Here is a 23,569-nt window from a genome sequence, read left to right on the forward strand (position 1 = left end):
CTTCCAACTTCCTTGTGCGGTTGGTAACCATTCGTTAGCTTTCTTTATTTACCCAGGGCCGACATTTGCTAACCTAGCTGGACAGTCGGTCTTTAGCTTAGTTATGAGATGGCCATTGACGACCTCTCTGAGATATACAGTTTATGCCAGAAAGGTATGAAGTTGGACTAATTTGTTTGGAAAAGAAAGGAAGTTGCTTTGTTGGAAAGATTAGACCATTGACTTTACGCTTTTTGTATCAAATCAATGGTAGGGTAGGTCAGTCGTAGGGGACCCCGATGGTTAGAGTAACTCACCGAGAATGTGAGCGAGGTTCCTACTTTTGTGAAATGATAGGTATGTTTAAACAAAGTAGGAGAGGGCACGTGGAGGCGAGCGGAGCAAAAGCAAAACAAGCTCTTAGTGGTGGGGTACCTTCCTTCCTAGTCCCACTTTAGTCTTTTTCATCGACATAGTGTCTATATCAATGAATCTTGCAAAAGCACAAGCGAAGGACCTTAGTCAGCAGAAGTCAAGTAGTACATATAACAAGTTTTTGGTTAAACGAGCTGAGTTTTCTCTAAAACTTCTTTCTTAGTACCTTGGTCTAAGGTATGCAAGCGTAGGCTTGGGTACTCAAGATGGAAGTAATAATATACATATATTATTGCTTTTTTGATGTTCATTATTACATACAGCATAACGCAAGGATGTGATCCTAGTCTAATGAAAGAAAGATCTATCCTAACTCTCATTCAACCATCTATCTAATGACATGAGGGTTGCCGGTTTCACAGAGAGAATCAGTCCCAGTCTTCTCCACTGTGAAAGACAACGGATCCTCAGCCATTCGCACAAAGTCATACAACTTTCATAACACACCGTATAGAAAGATCATTATTTTCTTTCAAGAACGGCTATACACAAGGGTACGACTGGTGGTTTCAGTAAAGACTCATCTGTGACTATAATCAAACTGCATAGAATCTACACTGGCATACCCGCCAAAAAGCCCATTGCAAGAAGTACGAAGGGGCACAAAAGCAATCGACACTCGCGAGTATAGTTATAGGAGTGAGCATGAGCTCTTGAGTTGGCTTGGCTTTCGAAGGCAAGGCTCAGGAGAGGAGGTTAGGCATTAAAATAAGAAATAGAAGGTGCAGGAGATGGAAATGGAAGCTCAAAAAAGAAATAAACAAATGGTAAGGATGTAAATAATCCAAGACTCATCGGTCGGGAAAAAGATCGACGTAATTCAGCGACTTAGCGCTCCGCAAAATAAGATAATGCCATGATAACTATCGCCAAGATACCAACCCTTGATCCTAACCCATATATTCGCAAAGGAATTGGGTTTGGGACATCAGCAGGAGATGATCTAGCGCATTAGCTTGGGGGAATAAATGAATTAGGTTATCAATTCCTATGCTTGCAAGCTACCTATGATTTTCTTCGTCACCAACCATTTCCGGTGACTCAAGCATAGCATCTTTACCCAAGCCCTTGTCATTTCCAGGATCGGTGTTCCATCCCCTACATCTGGTTCTTCTTCGTATCCCATCGATACATCAGGCAGGCATAGGAGAGCAATCGATTAGCCCAATCATCAGAGCGGGAGCAAACATAGCTGGGTCGGATTACTCCTATCTCTCCCTGTATATATAACGAATAAAGTAATTATTAAACACTCGGATCAGGACCTTCTTGAATGGGTGAAAACTGGCGGCAGGGCTTGCTTAACTGGATACATGGAATTGGGATCTCTCTCGCAAGCAAATCTTTCTATCGGGAAACCCTCGAAACTTCTATCTTCCTTGGTAGGAGCGGTGGGATCGGGATGATGAGTGTTCATTGATTATAGAATATGAATATAAAAAAAATATATATATATTGATACAATAAAGAAAAAATAGCAAGAAAATTATATATAATATAGATGGAGGATAAAATAACGATGTGGAAAACAAGACAGGGATTTTGTACAATGACACTGTACAATAATTTTTTTTAAAAAGGAATGTAGCGCAGCTTGGTAGCTCCTTTGATTGGGGTCAAAAATAGAACTAAGGTTAAAATCATGTCATCCCTACCCATTACTTATCCTATGGGTAGTAACGAGGGATCAATTAAGATCGATTCAAATTGGACAAAATTTCTTGTTTTCTTATACAACAATATGCATGCCGTACAAAAATCATCCTTTTCTTTACAGTTTGATCTCCTATTGTAAGAAAGTGCTCTTAGTTCAGTTCGGTAGAATGTGGGTCTCCAAACCCCGATGTCGTAGGTTCAAATCCTACAGAGCATGATTCCGTTTATGTTATGTCGAATCACAATAAAAAAAACTTAACTTAACAAAGTTAAATTACAATTAAAATTTTACCTACGATACGAGGTCAATTCAATAAAAAAATGAAAGATTACTCAATAAAATAAAAAGGTCCAACTCGATCACCGCGTCTCAGTATTGTAAATATGCGATACTGAATAATCCTACCAAAGTAATAGGAATTAGACCTAAGACGATTCAAAAATATAAAAAAACTCAAATTTTTTTACTTTTTTTAATACTGAACTACTTGACTTTAGTATTATATTATAGTATGACCAACCAATTACTTGAATTGAAATAAAAGGATTCAAACAAAAAACTTTTAACCCTAAATTAAAGGGCTTTTATTATTTAACATTATATAGTTATTTATAATAAAAATAATTATTTGCGTATAATATATAATGAATTATTTTTCCCATTGATTCACACTTCACCATAATCTTTTTTTTTCTATTACGAAGCCAATAATGGAACCCTTTTGAGGTTTGGAATTTTCTATTGGTCTATTGAATAATATTGACAAGGTCCCCTTGCGTATATCCCGCAAGTGCACGGGTTTGTCGAAGTAATAATCCCGGATGAGCGGGTATCGAATCCACAGGGAATAGGGAATAAAAACACTTAATCCACTTCTTAGCTATGTGAAAGATCAGTAGTGATAAGTGTGACAATGATTTAATTCTCAAAAGTAAAAACAACAAGTAAGAAAGTACGAGTAAAGAGTGAGGAAAGGCAATTGATAAAAATGGGGTACTCGGATAATGCTCCACCTAGGACAATCGTTTCAAGTGCAAGAACCCTCTATTATGCTTCCTAATCAATGCAATGGTGAGTCGTGGAAATCCTTAAATACATAGTCCCAAATCTAAGGTCAACTATGCCTAACTCTATAATTAGGAGGAGAGATTAGATAACCTCTCAACCTCGCACTCGCATAGAGTTGCAATGAGCTCTAGGGATTCCAAGTGATAAATCTCCTCCTAATTATAGATCTAACCCTTTGGTCCAGGTGGAAGGTCCCTAACCACAATTAAGCCCTAGATACTAAGATCATCTCAACACTTCACTCTCGTTGCACGCGCAACTAAGCCCCAGCGGAGGGTCATTTCTTAGACCATTCACTCTATTATAGCCCCAAAGAACTCGAGGAACGGAGGTAGAATCTATCATGTCGGATGGGAAAGGGGACGCTCCTGTACCTCTCGACTCACCCTCTCAACAATCTCCAACCTAGCTTTGTCTAACGCTCGTTGTGTGTCACTCACTCACAAGGTTACCATCAAGAACTCTCAACCCTAGTGTCACTCTAAGGGAAATGTTCATACAATCAAGCATTCAAGGTTGGAACTCACAATAAACATCAATTAATTGAAAGCATAATAAAGAGATTCAATGAAACAAATACATCCTAGGGTTCACAAATACCTAAGTACCCACTAGGGGTTTAGCTCTCCATGGACCTAAGTACACTCAAAGAAATAGAATGTAAAAGCAATGAATCCGTAGAGAAACCACCTCGATAGTCATGTTGATGGTCTTGCGGAAAGTTCTCTACTTGTCGTCCAAAGATTCCTGATGAGAGATCCGTAAGTGCACGGAGTCGTCAAGTAATACCTCTCGTGCGAGCACGAGAGGGTCGTATTCCCTGGGCCCAAGGAGCTACTATTACTTCCCTTTCGCTCTATTTCCTAGCCTAACACTCCGAAAGATGAATAGTAATTATAAAAAGAGAAAGAATTAACTACAATGAAACCGAGGGTACTACTACACACAATACGAACTCAAGGGAGAATCAAACAGTTAAAGGGAGTGATTTGGACAACGAATCCCCCTAGGGTTGTCATTAGGTCCCTGAATTTAGGATGAAATGCGAGATGGTAGTTGGGGCCAAGAGAATCCTAAATTAGCTCAACCCGATGGTCACGGCAATTGAACCCTAATCCCATACAAGTATTGGGTCGAATCGCCTCGCCCAAATCCTCGTATGATTGCATTACACTCGTGGAAATCTCTAATCGTGGTCGATACTCAAACTAGGTCCAACCCTAATTGCTCGGAGGGGTACAAAAATACCCGATGGTCACGGTGTATTTGTACATGGATCCCTTCCAAGCCAAGTGTGTCTAGTACAAGGGCGATGGTCACGCAACCAAGTACAACCTAGAAGTTGAAATACGTAGTTCTCATGCAAATCAACACATCAAAGTACACAAGACTTGAACCACAAACTACAAGATTTCCATAAAAAGAAATACAACATCCAACAATACATCAATAAAGATGATCATCCAAATTACAAAACAATCAACCCTAGAGTTCATCATATCCAAATCACAAATAAGTTAGTGCCTCATGAAAGAGGACCACTCATACAAATCCAAGGAACAAATAAAGAAGAAAAAGAAGTAAGAACTACTCCCTCTAGCTTTAGATCCCCTTAGATGGTGAAGATCTTGAAGATTTGAAGAGATCTCCCTCAAATGATGCCTTGATGCCAAGGATCTTCACCCAATCTTCTCCTCCAAAGCTTGCCTCCCTCTTGGTGATGTTTTGCGTAGTAGATCGCCGGCGGGAAGAGTGGTGCGGCGGCCTAAGAGGCCCAAGAGAAAACTGCACACCAAAAGCTCTCCAAAAACATCCCTCTTTTGCCCTAGAAAAATCGGTTTTATTTATATCCCGTCAGTCCATGCGGGCGCATGGAGCCCGTGAAGCTCACAGCCAAATGCCCAGAAAACATGCCGGTGCTACAGTATTCAGCTACAGTGCTTTTCGCTACAGTGTTTGCGCTACAGTAGCCGAGTGTTGTGAAATTCCAGCAAACCTCACGGGCACCCATGCGGGCGCATGGAGCCCGTGAAGCTCACAACCAAATGACGCAGCATGAATAGTGATCGGCTACAGTACGCTACAGTGCTAGGACCCCAAAAATGCCGTTTTCGGTGTCGAATTCATCCAATTTGCATTTTTGAGCTACATTCGGCACATTTATGATCTGCAACACCAAAAGAACAAATTTATACTCAAACGGGCATCAATTCATCAAGATATACACAAATAATACAAGATCAATACGTATAAAATACGTACATTTAGGCGTTTATCAATTCCCTTGTCCGGTATAGGATAAGCCTCGACAGAAGCTGCCCTACTAACCTTCTTCCTAAGGAATGACGATGTCGGAGCCATAGAACCTCTCCAAAACCATAGCCAATACCTCTCAAAATCCTAGCCGAAACCCTCTCTCAAGTTGGGGAAAAGATGGAGAAAAGAATGCTGAAATCAGGGTTGAATCGGCTTTAAATAGAGCTGGAATCGGGCGACCACACGGGGCTGTGGATTTTACACATGCCCATGTGAAATTTCCACACGGCCGTGTATAATTTCCACACGCCCCTGTGGATTCTCTGAATTCCTTTTTTCTCGGCCGGCTGTGAACAGTGCTGCTACACTACTTTCGCTATAGTGTTCTGCTACAGTAGCTGGCCTAAAATACTTCCTGAGTCCATACTTTCATCGAGGTGACACAAACAGGCACACGTTCACGTCGTTGATCAGTTTGCTTCTTTAATGACAGACAAGTTGGTGGAGATCTTGTTCTATGTGCATAAGTCGGAATGCTTCAGTGTGACTGCCCTTATGCCCCTCCAAATGGTTGTGCTAACTCAAATACGAGGAGGTTGGCACACACTCTAGCATCTCGCAGCCGACCTATGTCTTCGCGTTTGAACCTTAGCAAGATTTCCTCCAAAAATCGGTGCATTATGATCCACATTGGCTTCTTTCTTTCGTACTCGGCCTCACAACCCTATCTGCACAAAAGTAACATAAAAAAACACATATTTGTGTAAAAACCCGAGAAGAGTAATGCTCAACATAAGAAAAGAATGTTTCGCATTAATATCACACAAGCACTTATCAAACATACAGCTATGCATAGACAAGAAAGAAAAAAAAAAGAGTATAAAGGAATTATATAGCGTTTCGGGATACTACCTTGCTGTGCCGGAGGAAAGATAGCTATACTGATTCAGTATACTCTAAATACACCCCTTTAGTATAGTAAGAAATTTTTTATCTCACAAACAAAGATGAAATATCAGTAGTTTTCTATTTACTGATCCCATCTTTCACTTAATCGATTCTGCTTTTTTTACTGTAAAAGAATTTTTTGAGCTCAGCATGTCTGGAAGCATGGGAGAACGTTCTTTTGCTGATATTATCACCAGTATTCGATACTGGGTCATTCCGGCATTCAATCTTTCATCCTCCGCTCTAGGTGGCAAAAAAAATGTCTTCCAAAATACATACCATACTCTCTGATTTGCTCTATGCCCCAGATTCCCTCCAGTGCATCTTTGCTCTTGGCTATGATTTCCTTCATTTATGAATGTTTAGCGTATCATATTAGGGTATTTTTGCATATTTCCTAGTGAGGTTACTAGATAGCTTATTGCTTAAATATCATTTGTACCAAGAAGATTTTTCTATGGCGGTCCATACAAGGCGAGGGCTCTCTTTGTTTATGGCAAAGGAAATATGTTTCCATAAAGCCTTTTTAAGTTAAGAAAGTTTTTCATATGAAAGGGAATTTAAAAGCCATCTCTTAAAAGAGAGTTCGTTTTAACACCTTTCTTTACAGTAGAAACGGGAAAGCAAGCGAGGAATAAAGTAGAGATACAGCTTTTCAAAGGCTAAATAAAGCTTTCGATGGCATGCCTGTGATGTGTGCTAAGTTTATGTCAGTGCATAGTATAGAATACAACATTGGAGGCCTTTTTCCTTTGAGTGTGAGCAATCAAAATTTACTATTTCAATTTAAGTAGGTAGTGGGGAATAGGGCACAATCTATCCTGTGAGAAAGCCTTTGATTTGAAGAAAGCCAGTTAGATATGTATTTATAGTTAGCTCTTATCAAGCTTTTTAAAATACCTATAGCAAGCCTAGTTTGAAGAAGTCTTTCAAAGGGGCAGGAGTATCTCCAGCTCTATCGAATAAAGTAGTAGTAGGGAGAGCAGGTTCTAGGTCAACAGATTATAGGGCTAGTCCGTGAGTAAGCAATTTTGAGCCTGTTCCCATGGATCCAATTTCTTTACCAGTTATTATCCATTCAGTTGGTAGCATTGAGACTCTCAGTGCCCCTACAGCCTATTCAGTTCCAGAAACAATATGTATCAAAACCTGTTGAAAGCTCGACGTTAAAACAAAACCAATCGCCTACTACTTCAAAAAATCTATAAACGGCCTTAGTGTCGCACTCATCCACTTTTCTCCTCCAGATTAATTTTTTTCATAACTTGCACCGTGTCAGAATTTCAGCCTTCGAATCGCAAGCTAGTACGACTGATCACTCTATCGAACTCTGAATTTTCATGCGATAGAAGTAGCAAGTTGCTTCAACCTCGGTGACCGGCCTAAGAAGGCGCTACTGGGCGAGATCTACTTTGTTATCTTGGCTACCTTATTCGCATGGCCGAGAAAGTGAAGCAACTTGGGATCATAAATGGATTCGGGTACCATTCTAATCATTTCTTTCATGATCTTATCTACACGACGTGTAAACACTCATGATTGGTGTGGAGGGGAGGATCTGCTTATGAAATAGTTCAAGAGAGAGCCGTATCATTTCCTTAGTTCTTCGTTCTTTCAAATTCATTCACTTCAAACGGTTGGTTCTGAACGCCTCGTAACGTCATCTTCTTCAACCAACTTCCACCACCATTTACACTCGAGGGGCTGCCTGCGGCCACTAAAGAATTGCTTATACACTAAACAGCTGCTTATATATGCTTACTTGCTCCCCGTGATGTGACTTTCAATTTCGAGTGACTAAACGGACCATAGAAGAGACGAGAGAGCAATGATTTCAGTTCCTTAATAGTATGAATCGGGAATGCAATTCATTTCTCTCCTACTGCCCTTGCTATTTTTCTGCCAGCTTTCTGCTTTGCCTATGTGTTGCCGAATGAGAAGAGAAGTGTGGACTTTGCGCTGCTTAATAATATGGACTTTAGCTTTTGCTGAAAAATCTTTCAATGGACAGTTGAAGCACTCATTGGAACCTATTGACCTATCCTTCCCTTTCCAACCAGTAGTAAGCCATTTCTGTTATCTTTACTATAATATTAAATATTCTAGTTTAGGCCCTCACTGATGAGCACCATACACACCGGCGTCTACCTCTTCCATGACTTACGAGCTTCTTTATGTTTATGCGAGAGGCAGATTAGGAAGAGCTGATCAATGGATCTCTGGTAGAGGGTATTGCTGATGTAAGCATATCGAACAGTACGCCTCTTTATCTCTACCCTATTGGGAGCTTCATTGGGAAACCTCCCGTTTCCAAGATATTCTATAATATAAAAGGCTCTCGCCAGTACGCATCTTTTTCAGGATCGTGTGGACCCTCAATTTCATTTACCGCCTCGACGGGGTTCATCGAGTAAACACGGGTCCCTCAGCTCGGAAACAAAATCTAACATTATTATCTTAAAAAATGGACAGAGGCGACCAGCTTCGTAGACGAGAAAGAAAAGAATCAAGGGCATGCCCGACCCGAGCTACTAGGCCAGGGCCAGAGGAGAGGAACTCTTTCAAGCAAGGATGCCATGACCTGAGACCTTAGACCGATTGAAAGATATAGGAATGAATGAATCCAATGTAATCTATACCTTGTTTTTGGCTGTAATAATGTGACAGTTTCGACTTCCATCGGTTGACTTCTATCATTTCTGTCTATTCCGTAAGGGAATGGACTATTTCATTCTGATTTCTGTAAATATTTTTTTTGTAAACCCCCATCCTCGGTCTAAAAAGCTCCTACCCTTCTTGCCGGCTCTCAGTGATCAAATCTAGTTTTTTGAGTTGCCATTGCGAATATCTTTTCTTTGCTTTGTTGAATAATTAGCTCATGCCTTGTTTCTTGCTGTGCCCGCTGCGAATCCTGTTCCTTCCTCCAAGATGGAAGTTTCGCTCCGAAAAGGGATTTGATCTTTAGGAAAACCCATTGGAACCATCTTTTTGGCCATAATAATAGGACCAAGAGTGTCTCTTTCTCGGAGTGGTCTCATCACTCTCTTCATAAGGTGTGGTGATCGACATGAAATGTGTATACCCGCAAGCGCACGGGGTCGTCAAGTAATAAACCACTCGCGCACGCGCGAATGGGTCGTATTCCCAAGGGGCCTGAGGAGCTACCATACTCACTTCTTAACTTGTTTAGCTCACCGATTCCATGATAAGAGAAAAGAAGAAAAGAAAGAAAAACGGAAAAAGAAATGAAATCTTAAGAAGTACGAAAAAAGTAAAATACGGGAGATGCCCAAGGTTGGAAAACGGTCACGGATGCGGATTCCCAAGGGGGCTACTATATTGAGTAGGAAATTGAGTAATAAGCACGTGGCTAGTTGGACCGAGAAAACCAAGACCTAGGTCAACCCGATGGTCACGGCAATTGACCCCTAACCCGGTGCAAGTATTGAGCGCAGAATCTCTTCCGCCTAACTTCCCACACGGTTGCAAGGAGAATGTCAGTTTTCACAAGTTAGGGTGGAAACACAAGTAGTTTTCAACCCTAGGATTGGAGGGGTACAAATACCCGATGGTCACGGCATATTTATACAATGAACCCTTCCTAGTTTGGTGGAGTCTAGCACTAAGGCAATGGTCATGCTACAAAGTGCTACCAAGAATTTGATACATCACTCAATCAAATATGCCAAAACAAGCAAGAACATAAAACAAGGATCACAACAAGCCAAACATGCATAAACTACTCAAACAATCCAAAAACATCACAAGTTCGCCCCTCTAGGTTCACCTACATCCGGTGACCTAGGGGATTAGTTGTTCATGTTCAACAAGAAAACAAAATAATCCATACAAACAACTAAATTAAACATGAGGAACACTCCCTCAAATGATGAAGGTCGAATGACGCAAGAATTCCCGGAGAAAGCCTTCCGAAGATGGCACTCGAAGGGGTGGCTTCCCGTTGTCTTCAACCTCCAAGCAATGATGCCCTAAAAGTAGATCCTCCTCGTTATTGCTCTCCCCGCCGAGAAAATGCTCGGATTTCCTGCCTTTTTTCCCTCCTAAAGCTTGGGTTCAAGTGATGTAGAAGTGTTCTCCAAACCCTAGCTGGCCTTGTCCCCAAAGAAGAAGAAAAATCAAGAAGAAGATGCCCAAAAAATGCCCTTCAAGACCTTATAAGTGCCCAGATCCCGACCGGTAAACGGGTTAGTATACCGGCCGTATACCGATCCCTCTGGAATTTCAGTTTTCTGCTGAGAAGCCCGTGATGAGCTACAGTGGCAGCTACAATGAAACTGCTACAGTAACCCACTTACTCAATTACAGTCTACATAGACGCATTCATGCTTATAAATTTATAAAGCAGAGGAATACTGACATAGACCCTTTTTAACCTCTCATGATCCCCGATAAACAACCCTGCTACAAACAAGTTCGAGTGGAGGAACTCGGAAGCTTTTAAAAGTGCATTGAAGACCGAATTTAACAAATTAATGCTAATGTCATCATGATGGGTTGGTTAGAGCGTACAAGGTGGAAGTGATCGTGAACATGTATACATGTGCACTAAAGATGAAACAGAGCTACATTCAAGCACATGCAATGTACAGCTCACACCTATCATTCTACCAAGCCAGGAAGTCCCTAACTAAACAATCATAGCTATCATAGGTAGTAAGCATGCAAAAAGGATAAAATACTCCAAGCAAGAAAAACATCCCCACAACTAAAGTCGTACATTGCCCTCAATGTACCTAAGTCAGCAGAGAAAAATGGGGAATGAAAAACAATAAGCACAGAAATGGAGTAAAGAAACTTCCTTGATTCCCTGGTGTGATTCCAAATTGCTCCACATGGATCAGGGGCATACCACATAATAAGGGCGATAAGTACAAGCTTCGAAAAATTAATGATCCTAAAAAGAACAAGAAGCCTAACATCATTCATAATTTTTTTTAAAGGGGGAAATGGAAATAAAATACGGGGCAGAGAGTGCCAACATAAACAAAATAGGAGCATAGTAGGGGAAAGGCCCTAGCTAGCTCAAAAGTACAAGTCTGAACAACACACAACAAACAAAGATAGAATAGAAGAACAAATACAGAATACACAAAAGTATGTCATGGGACTATGAAGCCGGAGGAAATCCTCAATGGAAAATAATTTATCCCAACCATCATGTGAAATGAGCTCCAACACCTTGCCATCTAAACCCAAGGTGCTCAAAGCTTCCCAATCGATTTTTCTCACCGTGTCGAACACCTTGCGTGATAAGAGTGCATAACGTGTTTTGTGTTCTTCTTTAGAAAACCTTGGTTCTTGCACGGGAGGAGTAGGTTCCCTCCTAGCCCTCTTGGAAGAAAATCTCTTGATGGGCATGCTGCACAAGCAAAGTGGAGATCATTCAACCAACTTACAAGCAAAGAAAGCACCAAAAGAATGAAAAAATTCAAGACAATGCCAGTGCTACAGTAAATTCGAAAAAAATTCATGAACTTTGCTTGTGAAAGTAGCCAAAAATTCTACAAATCAAGGAAAAATTCTTGATAATCATTAAGCATTCATTAAACAACAAAAATCCAAGAAACTTCACCCACAAAAGCATGAAAAGCTCAAAGTTTTGAGTGAAAGAACAAACCATCAACCAAGAGTAAGATGAGCAAATATAATGGTTGTATCCGTCCAAAAGCTTGCTCAAACTCCAATTTTATGTCACTAAAATGGAGAAGAGGGGGAGAAGAGCAAACTAGAGCAAAAAAAATGAAGGAAAACGGTGTAGAAATGAGGCAGAAAAGGGTAGAAGAGTGGAGAAGATGAATGAATAGCGTGCTGCCCTAAGTCCTTAAGTATACCCTTCACTCGGGTGGTCTTGCCGACCATCCTTGCGGCCGCAAGGATGGTCCTCAAGACTCACTGGATGAGTCCCGAGGGGCATCCTTGCGGCCGCAAGGATGGTCCTCGGGATTTTCCTGACGCACGTCGATTCTCCACGAGTTGCAAACTTTGTTTATGATTAAAACCATGAAAAATAAAGCTGGTAACATCGACAAAACACTCAAAATATCATCAAGATTACATCAAAAACAAGAATTACTCAAAGACCACATGACAAATATGAGAATATGAAGGCTATTAGCTAAGAAAAAAGATGAAAACACATATACAACCAAACCACACTAAAAGTACAAGTTAAACACACGAACACAAATGAGAAAAATAATACGAGGAATGAAATGAACTTGGGTTGCCTCCCAAGAAGTGCTTGTTTAACGTCGTTAGCTTGACGTGCATTACCTCAAACGATCATGGTGGAACAAATGGATGGAAGTTACCTCGAGCCCTTGGAGTTGTGTTGCCACTTGGAAAATTCAATGAAAGGCATGAGAAAACTTTAAATTTACCCTGGTTTCCAAAGAATAAATGATCAACTTCATCCGGGTGTAATGTGGACAACTTTTTCTCCACCTTTTGTTTCTCGTTCGATTTTCTCCAAATCTTCTTAACACCCTTAATTTTCTTGCCATTGAGTGGTGAATTACCCTCGACTTGATTAATTTGTTGTGTTGGTAGAGGGGGAAGTTCTTCCTCGGCATCTTGGCACGGGAACTCATCCAAGTACTCATCCAAAGGGTTTAAGTCAAGCACCTCCTCCACACAATCAGAAATAATCTCATCAGTAGTATCAGTGAAGTACAGTTTGTCATCATGATCAAGTGTGTGCTTCATTGGTTCAGGGAGAGTGAAGACCACTTGCTCATCTCCGACCCTCAAGGTCATCTTGCCCTCTTTAACATCAATTAGAGCACCTGAAGTGTTAAGGAGTGGACGTCCAAGGATCAGGGGAACCTCAACATCATCATCCACATCTAGAATCATGAAATCTACAGGAATGATGAGTTTGTCAACTCTAACAAGGACATCTTTGACTACCCCTCGAGGCCTTCGCACTGATCTATCAGCAAGCTGCAATGTCATTCTTGTAGAACTTAGGTCTTCTAATCCTAGTTTCAAGAACAAGTTGTATGGCATTACATTTATGCTAGCCCCAGAATCGGGTAGAGCATGCTCCGTCATTCCTTCACCAAGTACATAAGGAATTACAAAACTACCCGGATCCTTTAACTTTTGTGGCAGCTTTTTATCTAGAATAGCCGAGCAGTTCCCAGTAAGTGCAACTGTGCCTTGATCCTCTAACTTTCAATTATTAGTGAGCAGCTCCTTCAAAAACTTGGCATACTTTGGCGTTTGAGCTAGTGCCTCAATGATTGGAATATTTATGTGAAGTTGTTTGAAGATATTGAGGAATTTCTTGAATTGGGCCTCATCCTTATCTTGTTTGAGTCTCGAGGGGCACGGTATCACTGGCTTGTATTCGTACCCCCTTGAAATGTTAGGATTGGGGGAGTCTTCAACAAGTTTCCTCCCGTTGTCCTTGCTTGCATGTTCATCCAAATTAGGGTCTTCCCGGACGGTTACCCCATCATTGGGAGCACTTGGGATCTCTTTTTCCTTTGCTTCCAACTGCCTCCCACTTCTCAAAGTAACAGCTTGTAATTGTTCCCTTGGGTTGCATTCGGTGTTGCTCGGCAAACTCCCCGAGGATTGTTCAGCTTGTCCACGAGCAAGCTGTCCCACTTGGTTCTCTAGATATTGGATGGACTCTTGAACATTTTTCAGTATGGCACTGAATTCATCAAGTTTCTTTTTATTCTGCGCGAAACGTGCCTCCGTACCAAGCATGAATCTTGCCAATATATCCTCCGTGGAGAGTTTCTTCTCTTGTGGAGGAGGGGCATGGTATTGGTTTCCTTGAAATGGTGGAGGCTTGTACTGAGATTGGCCTTGATTCCAAGAGGGATTTGACGAGCCTCTCCAACCATAATTGTAAGTGTTACCAAATTGGTTCCCTGGTCCTCGTGGTCCATCCCCAACATAATCAATTGTTTCTACAAGAGGTGATGGGGCAACAAAAATAGGACATTGTGATGTTGCATGCCCAGCCCCACAAGTGTCACATAACAAAACGGCCTTGGAACCCGAACTGGACCCCAACCTGAGCTGGTCAACTATTCATGCTAGGGCATCATGCTTTGAATTCTGCTCAGTGATATGCTTTGTCAAGTCATCAATCTTCGCAGCCAATGCTGTGGATTCGTTCACCTCATACAGCCCTACAGCCCTTGGAGGCTTCTGTCAAGTGCTCCAATGACACTCGTTGCTGGACATATTCTCAATTAATTCCTCGGCCTCTTCAGGAAGCTTGTTGCTTAAAGAACCACCTGCCGTTGCATCAATAAGCTGCCTAGTAGTATAGTTTCAACCCGTTACATAACATCTGTACTCTCATCCATGCAGGGAAGCCGTGATGAGGACAGTTACAAAGAAGGTCCTTAAATCATTCATGGGCTTCAAATAGTGTCTCACTATCACCTTGCCTGAAAGACGATATCTCCTGTCTCAATCTTGTAGCCTTGCTTGGAGGAAAATATCGGGCTAGGAACTTCTCGACCATTTCCTTCCAAGTGGTGATGGACCCCAGAGCTAAGGATGTGAGCCATCTGTATGTTGTACCTCTCAAGCTGAACGGGAACAACCTAAGTGTGATGGCATCATCTGACACTGAATTGATCTTGAAAGTGGAGCAAATTTGAAGGAACTGAGCAAGATGGGCATGGGGATCCTCATCCGCTAGACCATCAAATTGTACTGAATTTTGAATCATCCCTATGGTACTCGCCTTGATTTCAAAGTTATTAGCCGGAACGGTTGGTACTTGGACACTAAATTCTTCTCCCGTGAACTATGGCCTTTCATATTCTGATAGGGTCTTCCTAGGCTCCTCCATGACAGACGGTTCACTTGACACAACCCGAACCTCTTGTTGTGTAGAACTTTCTGCTGCTTCTCTCAATCTTTGATGCAAAGTTCTTTCTATCTCGTTATCGGGTTCAGTCAAGTTTGCTTGACTTACTTGTGTCATAAGATGTGCACCTACACGAATTGAGGAGTCAAGATGTTAGTTAATATTAAAAACACAAAGATAGGAAATTACAAAAGATCATCAACCAAAAACACAAAAGACAAACAAAACAAAAGTGCAAAAACAAATGAAAAAGAAAAGGCTAAATCAACAAGTGTAAAGCTTTCCAAATATTCCTCAGTGATTGGTCCCTGGCAACGGCGCCAAAAACTTGATCGACACGAAGTGTATACACCCGCAAGCGCACGGGGTCGTCAAGTAATAAACCACTCATGCACGCACGAATGGGTCATATTCCCAAGGGGCCTGAGGAGCTATCCCTACTCACTTCTTACCTGTTGTTTAGCTCACCGATTCCAAGATAAGAGAAAAGAAGAAAAGAAAGAAAAACAAAAAAAGAAATGAAATCTTAAGAAGTACGAAAAAAGTAAAATACGGGAGATGCCCAAGGTTGGAAAACGGTCACGGATGCGGATTCCCAAGGGGGCTACTATATTGAGTAGGAAATTGAGTAATAAGCACGTGGCTAGTTGGACCGAGAAAACCAAGACCTAGGTCAACCCGATGGTCACGGCAATTGACCCCTAACCCGGTGCAAGTATTGAGCGCAGAATCTCTTCCGCCCAACTTCCCACACGGTTGCAAGGAGAATGTCAGTTTTCACAAGTTAGGGTGGAAACACAAGTAGTTTTCAACCCTAGGATTGGAGGGGTACAAATACCCGATGGTCACGGCATATTTATACAATGAACCCTTCCTAGTTTGGTGGAGTCTAGCACTAAGGCAATGGTCATGCTACAAAGTGCTACCAAGAATTTGATACATCACTCAATCAAATATGCCAAAACAAGCAAGAACATAAAACAAGGATCACAACAAGCCAAACATGCATAAACTACTCAAACAATCCAAAACATCACAAGTTCGCCCCCTAGGTTCACCTACATCCGGTGACCTAGGGGATTAGTTGTTCATGTTCAACAAGAAAACAAAATAATCCATACAAACAACTAAATTAAACATGAGGAACACTCCCTCAAATGATGAAGGTCGAATGACGCAAGAATTCCCGGAGAAAGCCTTCCGAAGATGGCACTCGAAGGGGTGGCTTCCCGTTGTCTTCAACCTCCAAGCAATGATGCCCTAAAAGTAGATCCTCCTCGTTCTTGCTCTCCCCGCCGAGAAAATGCTCAGATTTCCTGCCTTTTTTCCCTCCTAAAGCTTGTGTTCAAGTGATGTAGAAGTGTTCTCCAAACCCTAGCTGGCCTTGTCCCCAAAGAAGAAGAAAAATCAAGAAGAAGATGCCCAAAAAATGCCCTTCAAGATCTTATAAGTGCCCAGATCCCGACAGGTAAACGGGTTAGTATACCAGCCGTATAGCGACCCCTCGGGAATTTCAGTTTTCTGGCGAGAAGCCCACAATGAGCTACAGTGACTGCTACAGTAAAACTACTACAGTACACCACTACATCACTGGGCTACAGTAATCCCAGCCCCCTGGAAACGCCATTTTGATGTCGAATTCATCCCCAATCGCGTCGCCGAGCTACTAGGGCTTCTAAAGGGCCTGAAATGCAAAAATACTACAATTTAGACCAAAAAGGCATCGATTCAACAAATAAATATAAAGAATAATACAGAACAAATACATGCAAAATACATACTTTTAGACGTTTATCATGTGGTTCTCTCCCCTTAATCTTCTTTAAGAGAATGATAGGCCCACTAGCATGGTTTAGTCAATTCGATGTCCAGTGACATCAGATCTCAATCACTAAACCCCATGGATGCACAAGCCTTACACATACAATTCACCTATACTATCTAAGATGGCACCTATACGATCATCAACATGATAGCCCAAAAGAGGTAGAGTATTTTTCTTTAGATTTCTTTCTTTATAAGTCTTTGAGGATTAAACTTCCTTTTCCAGTTCTATACTATTTTCTACTTGAGGAATTTCCCATTGCTGTAGTAGTATGCTCTGGCTAGTGTCAAAATGTTTGATTGTGAATGAGCGAGTCATTCTGGTACTATGATTCTCCTACTTCATATGTGGGCTTACCGGGCTAAGCTTATCATTGGATGCTCCAAACTAAGCCACTTTTTCGTTATCGGGAAATCGACACACATTGATATAGGATGTTGAGCTTGCCTATCCCTGGACGATACCTATTTGTATCATCCTTTGTTTAACCAACTATGCAACATTCTCACTTCTGATATCTCCAGGTGTTGTCACCAAAAACCTTCCCCGATTGACAGAAAGTCCCGCTAATGACACTTGAAAAAGCAGCTTTCAATGTCTTGTCGCTTCGGTGAATCACTTGAGCCCTAAGACAATTTCGGTGCCATGGAGCTAGACCAGTGAGCTATTACGCTTTCTTCAAAGGATTGCTGCTTCCAAGCCCACCTCCTGGTTGTCATCACTCGATCACTTTCTTTTCTACTAAGTTCTTACTTAGGGACCTTAGCGTACGATCTGGGCTGTTTCACTCTTGACTTTGGATCTTAGCACCCAATCAGTCTGTCTATACAAACAAAGATGGCCTGTATTCAGAGTATCCTTGGGGTTGGTCAAGCGAAATGGGGGCCACCCTTGTCCATTGAGTGCTCTACCTCGGGCCATCAACATCATACGCTCTACTGAAATTGATTTCATGGAAAACAAGCTATATCCGAGCTTGGTTGCCCTTTCACCCCGAGCCACAAGTCATCCCCGTATTTTGCCACATACGTGGGTTCGGTCCTCCAAGGCCTGTTAGAGCTCTCTTCAACATGCTCATGGCTAGATTGATCGGTTTTGTGTCAAATAGGAAGAACTAGAATCTTCCACCTCTGGAAAGCTCCTACAGCTAATGGCTTAAGCTGCTGTTCCCATTTCCTCGCTAACCCATCATGCGAAAGGTACATAATTAGAGTGAGTGCGCCTGTGCTCTGCTCCTTCGACTAATTGTTCACATCAGATCTCAGGATCTCTATTTTACTCCCCGATGGGGGTTCTTTTCACCTTTCCCTCACGGTACTACTTCGCTATCGGTCATTGAGAAATTCTTAGGCTTAGAGGGTGGTCCCCCTTTCTCACGTAAAAGCGATCATCATTCGAACACGCCGTGTTTTGAGGGAAGGATCGAACCATGGGAACGAATTCACAGGGCTATCACCTTCTTTGGTCTTGATAAAGATGTTTACGATAAGTCATACGCCTTGGGTCATAGAGGTGCTGAATGTTGAAAGAGAGATCCTCCTTCTGCCCCTTCTTCCATATCATAACCTAATTCATGTACATGATTTTGGTTCTGGATAAGCCATGGTAGTTCTTCATAACCTTCCTCTTCAATGGGATATTCATCTTGCTTCATTGGAGCCCTCTACGCCTTTGCCGGCTTGAGTCTTAGATCGTGTCTCTCTGACCTGATAACTAGTATCGCCTCCTCGCCCAGCTCTATCTGCGGGCCCCTTCTTTTGCAATATTTAATAAGGTCTCTCCTGGCCAAATTCTTATTAAAGCCTTCTTTACCATAGAATTCGGCCTTCGGGGTCAACCCGGCGGCTTCTATGAGCAAGGCGGCGGAAAGGAGGCTCGAGGGCTTGTTAAGGAAAACGGTAAGGGCCGCTGAAGGGGGGAAAACAAAAGGCCTTTTCTGGTTCTCCCTTCGCGCGGGGTGGTGCTTGTGGGGGTGTGTGCCGTAAAGCTTCTCATAGAAATACAAAAATGTATCACCCACTTCCAAACAATCCGGCCTGAACCTTTGGGTAGGCTCTGTAAAATCAACAACCATAGCTGCACGGAGTACGGTAGAATTCCCCGGTATGGTCATTCGGGAAGCCCTTCTGGGGACGACCCCCATACAATTCTTGTGAGAGCTGGAGAAGCATCTACGGGTAAAGCACCATATCCATATAACTGCTTGCCATCTACTCTCCGCCATCCATTCCAAGTTTAGGCACCCAGGTTATAGTATCCCGATAAAAGAGCTGACAAAGGGGATGAGCGGAAGAGGTCGTCTACTGGACGCTGTTCAACTAGCGGAGACTCTTGGAACATCTGGAGTAAGAAATCCCCAAGTTAGCGTATTATGGGGGTCCGTCAAGCACATCCGGCAAGAAACAAAGGGGATCTCATTCTTGCATAGCTCAGGTCGGAGCAACGTCCCATTGGACGTTCAACAGGCAATCTCACGGTCTGGCATGAGCAAGGTTTCATTGTATAATCCCGTGGGTCAGAAGGTGACGGGGGAAGGAGGCGGACATCGCGATAAGTCCTCTGTCATACTACAGGTGCCGCGACAACCTTTGCCAAGTCCGAATGATTGTCGACCACCAGATTCGCTGGTCTGCTATATTCACCCCATCCCACAAGCACAAATCTTCAGCGTTGAATATAATCCCAAAGTACCCCAAAGACTCAAATTCAAATATAGTAAATCAAGAAGGTGGTAAGACCCTTGCGGAGTTCCCAAATAGCATAGAGCATGGGAAGCTCGGACCCGGTCAAGACCCGAACAAGGACGGAGCACTCAACTACATTTAATTTCATAAGTAGTTGTCTTTTTCTATTAGTTTAGTTGCGAACAGGCATTTATATGAGATTATTTGAGTGGGCTTGCATTAGTTGTTTGCTATAGGATAGCTAGTTGTAGGGCTTTCAAAAACTGAAGGCTTGGCTTTGCTATCGCTCATTACTTGTATTGTAGTCCTAGTCTTGTAGTCGGCCTTCCATGCCTCTTTAGTATTTTTAATCTGGAGGCCTTCTTCCTTCATTCATTTTGCGGTAGCTTCCACGCCAGAAAAAAGGCCTTCTTCCTGGCCCGAAAGATCGCTTCGCTTCTGGCGACTAGCTTCTACCGCTTCAATTAATGGCTAAAGCTACCTTGAATCAATGAATTCATTCATTCTTTTTAGGTTTGAGGACCCGTTGGTCAAAGGAAAGGGGGGTCTAGATTCCGGGACGGAGTCGTATGATGCGAGAGTCTCACGTACGGTTCCTTTGAGAAGGGTGTGACACCACCAACTATCGAGCCCGACGAGCGGTCCACAGAGCTGCATCCCTACTCACCCGTTCAATACACATCGCTATCTCTAGGAGGTTGGCCGCTTATCCTAGATCTTGCCATTTCCAAGAAGATCCCAAGCTCTATCAGGTTTAGTATCAAGGTGATTCCTTTTCTATTCCTATATATATGGGTCTGTGCAGCATTTCCACGATATCGTTATGATCAATTAATGGGACCTGGCCGGAAAGTGTTCTTGCATCTATCATTAGCTCGGGCTAGTCCCCTGTTTCTGGTGTTTCAGTCACCTTTCGATGGCTCCCTTTAATCTATGTGTCAGGAAGTTTCTGAAGAAGCGAGCTACTCCCCGAAAAATGGCCCCGCCCCTTTGTCGTTGGGGATTCATTGCTAGTTCTGCGGTTATTAGTAAGATGGCTAGCCTAATTTAATTTTTTTAATTTAATTGAAATTTCTAATTTATAGAAGAGGGCTTTGTTTATGCAATCTTTGCTCGCAAGACCCTCTCCTCTGGCGAACCCTGCGATCGCCGTCTCTAACTGAATGCTCAACTGAGGTCGTGTACAACAACCTTAAGCGCACAAGCCTGGGCTGGGCCTACCCCCATCCCTAGAGGACCCGTATGAGGCGGAAGCTCCACGTACGGTTTTTAAGCCGAGCCTTTCCAGCAATGGGGCCTAGGGACCGATATGATGATTGCTTTAGGTAGGGCGGCCGGCCTACTATGGGCACCTATAGCCATTAGTGCGCGAGACCGATATCCATAGCAAACTGACGCATGGGACTCACCCTTGACATGGGAATGGAGAAGGGAAACATAGTATGTCACAAGAGCGAGGCGAGGGGGAGATTCCCTACAGCGAGAGGGACACCTCGCGAGCCGGGCTTTGGAGATGAGGCCTTTTGGCGAAGCCAAGTCAATTTCGGGCTACCAAACCCTGCAACTGATGAGAAGATCGGGGAAGCGTGTACATTGTCACACTCCCTGCCTTCCAAAGGTGCCTAAAGGACGGGCCAGACGCAGCAGAGCGATGACCCGGGAGCGGATTACCCACCAGCAGGGGGACAGGAGACGGCCATCTCGAGGCACATCACGACCTACAGGCAAGACCGGTGAGACCTGGGAAGGCAACCCGATTGGGAGTTGGAGCATCCATAGTACCTGCAGCCTCATATTCATCATTTTTTTAAGCGGGGGTAAGGGATCTCTTTTCTACAACGGAAAAATATAAGCGGAGCAGATTTGACTCGGCACAACCTAACAATACATCCAATACCAATGATCTGTGCCTACCGATACTCGACTCCTTTCAGATATCATACTCTTACTAGATAAAGAGCTAGTATAAACAGGCTAATTACAAAAAAGAGTGAATCTCATTTCCCCCTAGAAGGAAGTATGTATATATATGGTTCCCTTTCAACCATTTTAGGAAAGGAAAGACCTAAAGAATGAACATCCAAAGGCAAGATCAAAAAAATCTTAATTAGGGCTCGAGCCTCTATCAAGGAGGTCTTATACCAGACATCTAGTCTATGGCCTGAGTCAGTGATTCGAAAACTTCCTTCACTTAATCTTGATTCATGTAGAAATAAATGAATTCTTATACCGGCGAAACTGGAGAGACCCGAATTCCCACGGCACGGATATCACCTAATATAGTTTATTAGTTTAGATACCGTATGAGTAGGCCCGACAAAACCCCTATACGGTTCTAGATAAAAGAAATATGACCAATGGTGGTTCGAATGTATGGCCTTCTGTTTCAATGTTATGAGAAAGAGAGATCAAGGCATTGCATAAAAGCATCTTGATCAAGATGCCATGGAGACGGAATCTAAGACTCAAGCCGACAAAGGCCTAGAGGGCTCCAATCAAGCAAGATGAATATCTTGTTTAAGAGGAAGGTTATGAAGAACTAGCGGGGCTTATCCAGAACCAGAATCATGTAGATAAATTAGGTTATGATATGGAAGAAGGGGCAGAAGGAGGATCTCTCTTTCAACATTCAACACCTCTGTTACCCAAGGCGTATGACTTATCGTATGGCCATAGCAAGAAGGTCAGAAAGTGCCCTTCGTCTAAGGAATAAGTTTGAAATTAGCCACCGTTGGATCGATGATTTCACTGCTCAGGTTGAAAGATTGTTTATAGCAGCACAACAACCGATCTCTGTCTCACCCTCTCCAGTTCAGAATGAGGTCTCTGGCCTCAGGCTCCGTTCGTCCCTCCACCCATTGCTAATCTTGGGGACATAATTATACCTTTGTATATATAGCAGTTGCTTTCTAAAATTCTCTGGAATCTCAACACAGGTAGCACCAGCTCTATTATGAGGTACGAGAGACCATACCCTGCATATCATGATGCTGGCCCTTTCCTCTAGGATTCATTAATGTCTGACTCTCCTAAGCCTGAGAAGCTATTTCTGTCTTGAACCTCATACATAATACATATAAGTAAGGCTGTCGGGTTGAAGGGGGCAGTCAGCTGGCTGCTTCTTGGCCACGCCCCCCTGCTTATAGATACGAGATACCTGATCTACATTCTCAAGTAGGAAATTGCATACCATTAGAAAATATACGTATGGGAACATGGGTACATGATATTGAATGTCATCCAGGTCAAGGCACAAAGCTAGCTCGAGCCGCAGGAACTTATCCAAAAATAATTAAGGAGCCAACCCAACAATGTCTTTTGCAGCTACCTTCGGGTCTTGAAAAACTCATAGATTCCCGATGCCGAGCTACTATTGGTATAGTTTCCAATCCCAACCATGGTGCACGTAAGCTTGGAAAAGCAGGACAAAGCCGGTGGTTTGGAAGACACCCCATTTTTCGTGGTGTTGCAATGAATCCAGTGGATCATCTTCATAGAGGAGGTAAGGGGCGCACTAAAGGAGGTAGACCTTCGGTGTCACCTTGGGGGAAGCCCACCAAAGCAGGATTTCGGGCAGTAGTGGGGGTGGGGAAAGGCAAAATTTAGTTCATGCCAAGATGATCTATATGGAAGGGAAGTTTTGTTGATGCTTTCCTATTTAGAATGAAGAAGAACGGAGAAAGTCTTTTTAGCAGGAAAATTTGGTCACGTAGATCTTCTATTTCATCGGAATTTGTTGATTGCTCCGTACTCATTTACAATGGAAAAACTCCGGTTCATTGTAATTTCACTGAAGGAAAGGTTGGTCATAAATTTGGAGAGTTTGCTTTTACACGGAGACGAAGACCTTCGAG

General features: G+C 42.7%; 2 non-coding genes and 1 pseudogene across 2 annotated transcripts; all 3 read left to right on the top strand.

Moving 5' to 3' along the window:
* The first annotated feature begins 2,213 nt into the window (after nt 1-2,213).
* TRNAW-CCA lies at nt 2,214-2,287 on the top strand. Its single transcript has one exon. It is a non-coding gene; the product is annotated as a tRNA-Trp (tRNA).
* Nucleotides 2,288-14,700: 12,413 nt separating this feature from the next.
* LOC120269861 lies at nt 14,701-14,807 on the top strand. The gene has a single exon (XR_005539492.1). It is a non-coding gene; the product is annotated as a small nucleolar RNA R71 (small nucleolar RNA).
* A 3,855-nt stretch (nt 14,808-18,662) lies between these two features.
* On the top strand, nt 18,663-19,857 carry LOC120268514 (annotated as a pseudogene).
* The last annotated feature ends 3,712 nt before the right edge of the window (nt 19,858-23,569 follow it).

This window comes from Dioscorea cayenensis, chromosome 9 (assembly GCF_009730915.1).
Source record: "Dioscorea cayenensis subsp. rotundata cultivar TDr96_F1 chromosome 9, TDr96_F1_v2_PseudoChromosome.rev07_lg8_w22 25.fasta, whole genome shotgun sequence".
Classification (NCBI taxonomy): domain Eukaryota; kingdom Viridiplantae; phylum Streptophyta; class Magnoliopsida; order Dioscoreales; family Dioscoreaceae; genus Dioscorea; species Dioscorea cayenensis.